This window comes from Rhagoletis pomonella, unplaced genomic scaffold, assembly GCF_013731165.1.
Source record: "Rhagoletis pomonella isolate Grant_MI unplaced genomic scaffold, Rhpom_1.0 Rhpom_scaffold_00007, whole genome shotgun sequence".
Lineage (NCBI taxonomy): Eukaryota > Metazoa > Arthropoda > Insecta > Diptera > Tephritidae > Rhagoletis > Rhagoletis pomonella.
The window spans coordinates 6,462,033-6,468,791 of NW_023458561.1; positions in this window are offsets into that span (position 1 = coordinate 6,462,033).

The window sequence follows — 6,759 nt, forward strand, 5'->3', positions numbered from 1 at the left end:
AAAAAAAAAATGTACTGAGCTATAACTTTACATTACATAAAAAAATTGCCCATTTAATAAAGATTTCAGAAAGGTGCCACACTTACTGTTTTGAATAGAAAAAAAAAAAGTTATAGCCGCTTTTGTGGGTAAAGGACTGAGACACGCTAGAATGTATTTAATAGATTGAAATTGAATTTGCTCTTGTTACCGTCAAATGACATGCTAAATAGTACAAAGGTACATTATTACCCGCTCCTGACATTATTTTGTGTTACTTACCGGAATTAGTGAAAGTGGATTTCGTGAAATTGGACCCTCCGAACATTGTGTTATTAATACTATGACAGAGAACACGCAGTATACGTCGCATGAGTATGCGGATATTCACCTAATTTACGGTGAAGCTTGCTGTAATGCCAGAGCTGCTCAAAGACTCTATGCAGAGCGATACCCCAATCGTCGACATCCGGGTCGTGAAGTATTCGCCCAGACCCATACAGAAATATATGAAGGCAAGTGATTTTTACACATTTCTTGTTTGCTTGCTTGTTAACTATCATTTTTCACTTTTTTAAGGTACATGTTGAAGTTGTGTTAGAGGAAGTGGAACTAGGTTCATCGACTTCGGTGAGAATGATGGAAAGACGGAAGGGAATACCAAAAACTAGAGTTCACAACCACATTCAACGTGTTCAGGCTCTACAAGAAAGAGATTACCTGTCGACGGTTAGATTTTGCCGTGAAATGTTGCGAATGCATGCATCAGACCCCAACTTTTTTAATAAAATAATTTGGAGCGATGAATCATCATGCAAACGTGATGGTTATTTTAATTTACATAACCTTCATAGTTGGCAGATAGACAATCCGCACGAAATGAGAGAAGATCGTTCGCAGTACCGGTACAAAATAAATTTATGGTGCGGTATTTCTAATTGTCAGATATTGGGACCTGTGAAACTGCCGCCAACGCTCAACTCTCACAGTTATTTAGAGTTCCTTCAGGAACGGCTTCCAACTCTTTTGGAAGATGTACCCTTAAACCTGCGGCGAAGACTATGGCTGCAAAATGACGGGTGCCCTGCTCACTACGGGCGTGAAGTAAGACCTCATTTGGACGAAACTTATCCTCGCCGATAGATTGGACGATACGGGCCAATCACCTGGCCCGCTCGATCGGCAGACCTGAATCCATTAGATCTTCTACTGGGGCTGTCTTAAGGACAAAATTTATTCAAAAACAATTCAAAACAAAGAGCATTTGCGGGAACAAATAAATGGAGCTGCTGCTGAGATAGCCCAATTGAGTTTAAGATCTCTAACAGCGTCTTTTCTTAAAAGGTGCCGAGCTTGTATTAGAGTAGAAGGTCGCCAATTTGAGCATATTTTATCAATAAATGAATAAATTTTTCTTCAAACAACTCATGTATATCTAATTTCACGTGAACCCATCCTTCACACAAAATATTGATAGATATAGCCCTTGTTATAGACTCTAGTCCGAATTCCGGTAAGTAACATAAAATAATGTCAGAAGCAAGTAATTATGTACCTATGTACTATTTAGCATGTCATTCGACGGTAACAAGAGCAAATTCAATTTAAATCTATTAAATACATTCTAGCATGTCTCAGTCCTTTACCCAAAAAAGCGGCTATAACTTTTTTTTCTATTCAAAACAGTAAGTGTGGCACCTTTCTGAAATCTTTCATTAAATGATCAATTTTTTTATGTAATGTAAAGTTACTCAGTACATTTTTTTTTCACCCGAGATAGTCAAAGTTGGGGAAGAAAATATCAAAAAGTTAAAAATCCAGAAATAGTCCTAATTTTATGATGGTTCCTTAATATATTTTAACTACATTGCATTTGAGTATATGTATATAGATTTGATCTAACACTGGTATTAGGGGGTTATTAGAATCCAGATGAGCTTTAAAACTATTCAATTCGAGTATACACAACTCTATAACACATTCCCACGACAGCCGGTTCTACGTACCGGAATGACTCGGGTTTTACCCGACCAAGGGCTGTTGTTTCGGCGATCTAACCCCGTTTAGGTCGGCGAAGTATCTCAGAAGTTGTTCGTCCATAGGGCTACATTCGCTACGTTTTCTTCTACTCAGGGCTGGCATCGAGTCAAACCCAGGGCCAGAAACCTACACCTGCTGTGTATGCCAGAGACGACTACACCACAGCTCCAGCTCAGTCAAGTGCAATGCTTGCGAGGGGTGGAGTCACCTTAGAGTCTGCTCAGGACTACGGACACATCGGCAGAGGACCACGTCGTACGTAGCCCCCTGCTGCTCAAACAGAGCAGCCTCCACGGCTAACCTCAGTCCACCTGAGCAGCCTCACACAGTCACCACAGCACAACAACATAATAACATCACAGAACATACCACAACTACGACAGACCACAGAATACACATAACCGCACCACTACCCACACGCCGCCGCCAACTACTGGTTCCTCCTACAATCTGCACGGTATGTCAGACCAGGATATTCCGTAATGTGACATCAGTCAAGTGCAACACCTGCCTTGGATGGTGCCACTTTAGGGCATGCTCAGGTCTGCGTACCACGCGAGATTGGACGAGGAACTTCGAGGGACCGTGTTGCGCTGCTCGGTCGCAGACCTCAACTGCGACGCCTCCCGCCACCACCACAGGACGGCAGCCACCTCAGCAGCGAACACAGCCAATGGCGACACGACCACACACATCTCTCACACCGCGCATCACCACACGTCTCCCGAACCACATGAAACTCCTTCAATTTAACTGCAACGGGCTTCAGAGCAAGATCGAGGTGATAACCGTATTTATGGGAAGGCATGGTATACTGATAGCTGCGGTCCAAGAGACGAAGTTGCTCAGAAATTCAACATTTTTGAATTGTGCCGGGTATAACGTGCACCGTCGAGATCGCGAGCGAGATAATGGTGGTGGCTTAGCGTTCATCACGCGCCACACCGTGCAGTATCGTCTTATCGAAGCAGACATCGACCGCAGGGATACCACCCTAGAATGTCAGGGCATTCCTATCCGGTCAGGCGATGTTGAGCTCGAAATATTCAACGTTTATATACCCCCTGTCACCTGCTGCCCGGCAGGATATCACCCTGACATAGGTGCGCTCCTCAGAGGTAAAAACCGTATGGTAGTAGGTGACTTTAACCCATTTATTACCATTGTACTCGCATGAGTACGGAAAAACCATGCAATTTTTTTTACTAAAGTTTTTTAAATTTTGTATAATTTTAAATTTTTTCGAAATGAAAGTTGGACTAAGGTGGCGTAGTAACGCATTTCATAATTTGAAGCAGAAAAAAAGTTAGTTTTGCTATGGCAATCTGTTTGGTAGAGGCTTTTTAAAAATTTTTGGTTTTTTTAGAGTTTATTTCGAATTTTGCATTGGTGATGAGACTTTGTTTTCCCTAAAAAGTTTTAAGTTGTAAAATCAGTGCAGTGAAAACAGGTGTACCTGCTTGAGTACAATGGGAAAATATGTATGAAAAAACTTTGTTGAATTAATTTTTACTGGAATGGATTTCGAACCACCACAAACGGCAATAATTTTATAGAAGAAAATACACTAGTCTTTCAAGTGGAATAAACGCCATTGTAAGCAACTAAGGACCATTGTCAATAGATATTGCTATAATACCGCTCAACAACATGGTTGAGGAAGAAACGATGCCAAAATATGTCCCTGGCAATATCGAACTTTTCTGCAGCGATGACGATTATGACATACCACCCCCGGACATTGACGAGACAGAGCTTCATCTGCCTCGGGAGATACGCACTACACTCGCTCAACTTCGCTCCGGCTACTGCAGCAGGTTAAACTCCTACTTGAGTAGGCTGAATGAGGATGTGCCGAACGAATGTCCGGCATGCGGAGAGACCCCACATGACTCGAACCATCTCTTCGCATGCCCGGAAAACCCGACAACCCTAACGGCCTTGTCCCTGTGGACAGATCCCACAGAAGCTGCACGCTTCCTAGGGTTGCCGTTAGTGGAACTTGACGACAACGACTGAGATACCAACCGATCTGGGCGGGGTTGTTGTAGCCGCTACAACAACAACAACAACAAGCGCATTTGTTGCGTCAACTCATAAAGAAATTGCACAATGGCGAGATCACAACAAGAATTCATCTTAGAGAAGCTAAATGGAGCAGATAACTATGACGACTGGGCTTTTGCCATGGAAAATCTGTTGGAATCGAAGGGTCTGTATCAAGGCAGCGAAGAATGATGCTACTGTGGCCGTAGAAACAGATGAAAACAAGCTGAGCGCCGCGAAAGCAACGATAGTGCTGTCCGTTGAAAAAGTTATGTATGTCCACATTCGAGCATGCAAAACCGCATTAGAAATGTGGACGAAATTGAAGCAGTTGTTTGAAGATCGCGGATTTCTGCGAACCGTAAGCCTGCTGATTAAATTTGTGACGGTCCGATTGGAAAATTGTGATTCAATGCAATCGTATATTGAATCTATAACATCTTTGTACTACAAATTAAATTCTCTTGGTTGGGAAGTTGATGATCGTTGGCTCGCAGGCATATACTGTCTTGGCCTACCTGAACAGTTTATGCCACTGTTAATGGGTTTCGAAGGCCGACAATCAAACCCATCCTCAGATGAAGTTAAAGCAAAGCTGCTAGATTTAGAATTTAAACCTTCGCAGCAATCGGATAGCGCATTTTTATCTAAAAATAAACACAAACCATCAAGAAAACAGGTAAATCGTAACATCAAGTGTTATTCGTGTGGGGGTAAAAATCATAAGGCAATTGACTGCCCAGTTAAGCCGAAAGAAAAGTCGACCCACTCAGCAAAACGAGCTTTTTCGGCGAACCTTGCCACGAAAAATCCAGTAAGGGAATGGTTTGTAGATAGCGGAGCATCCAGTCATATGACCCCCAACATTAACCTTTTAAGTAATTGCAAACCTTCTGCAATAGTTGAAATAATTACTGCTAACGATGCGAAAATGGCAGTAAAGTGCGTAGGTGATACGAAATTAAAGCTTAAATCAGATGAAGTAAAAGTAAACAATGTACTTCATATACCCGATTTATCTGCAAATTTATTATCTGTTTACCGAATGGTAGAAGCAGGCAACAAAGTCGTATTTGACATGAATGGGTGCACAAATTATGATAGACAAGGGGTTCCGTATGCACATTGTAAGCCAAAAGATGGGGTATACAAATTCGTATCCGGATCATCGTTGTTAGCCAAAAGTATAGAAAATTCAATAACAACCTGGCATCGTAGGTTAGGTCACATAAATTGTCAAAGCTTGATACAAATGTAAAATGGAATCGTATCGGGCATGCACTTTGACGACAAAACTAGTCTCGTAAATTGTGAAGTATGCGCTAAAGGAAAACAAACGAGAAAATCATTTAAGATGAGCAGCTCTGAAACGAAAAGCATGTTGGAAATTGTTCACTCAGATATGGTTGAGCCAATGGAAACGCCCTCCATCGGTGGAGCGAAATACTTTATCACCTTCATCGATGATTATAGTAGAAAAGTTTTCTTCTATTTTTTGAAGCAAAAATCAGAAGCTATAGATGCATTCGTAGATTTTAAAGCGTACGTTGAAAACCAAGCTGAACGGAAAATAAAAATACTACGCACAGATGGCGGAACTGAATACCGTTCCAAGCAATTTATTCGGCTTTTCAAGATGAATGGTATTCAGCATCAGGTGACGAATGCTTACATACCTCAACAGAATGGTGTCGCTGAGCGCATGAATCGCACCATTGTTGAAAGAGCTAGGTGCATGATCATCGATGCAGAATTAGACAATTCATTCTGGGCTGAAGCGTGTGCAATGGCCGCTTACATTATCAATCGATCGGTTTGCTCGGCATTAGTGAACAAGACGCCTGAAGAAGTTTGGTCAGGCGTAAAAGTAGACATTTCCAATATACGAATTTTTGGATCACCCGTTATGGTACATGTACCAAAGCAACGTCGCTCAAAATAGAATGCAAAGTCACAAAAATTGATATTTGTGGGTTTCGATAGCGATAAAAAAGGTTTTCGCTGCATTGACCCGAAAACTAAGAACCTGACTATTAGCCGTGATGTAATTTTTCATGAGCGCCTGCCAACTTCGAAAATAGAAGTATCCATAGACACTGCGGTTGTCGATTCAAATCAAGTGAGGAGATTGAGTACGAGTGAATGTGATGTAAACCAACAACCCGATAGTAAGTTGGATCGAGACATTATTTCAATTGTTTCAGATTCAGTGAGGGATAATAAGCTCAATATTTCAAATGACTTATATATTGCTGAGCCGTCTGACAACGATGGTGCACAACGTGGAGCGGCTATTACAAAGAGTAACGATAAGAATTGGAGTCCGGGCTACGAGCCAAAAGCTGAACCTTCAATTCAACCAACCAGAAAGTCGTCTCGTGAGCCGAAGAAGAAAGTCTTTGAAGGGTATGTTTCACATGTTGCCTATACAAACAAACTTCCTTCTGATCCACTAACAGTTAAAGAGGCATTAAACACTAAAGAGCACATTGACTGGAAACGAGCTATGGAGGAGGAAATTCAGTCGCACAAAGAAAACAATACGTGGACGTCAGTCGAGCTGCCTCGAGATCGCAAACCCATAAAAGGTAAATGGGTATTTAAAACCAAACGTGACGATCAGGGAAATGTAGTTGCACAGCAATTAAACTTTGTTGAATTGCGCCGGGTACAACGTGCACCGTCGAGATCGCG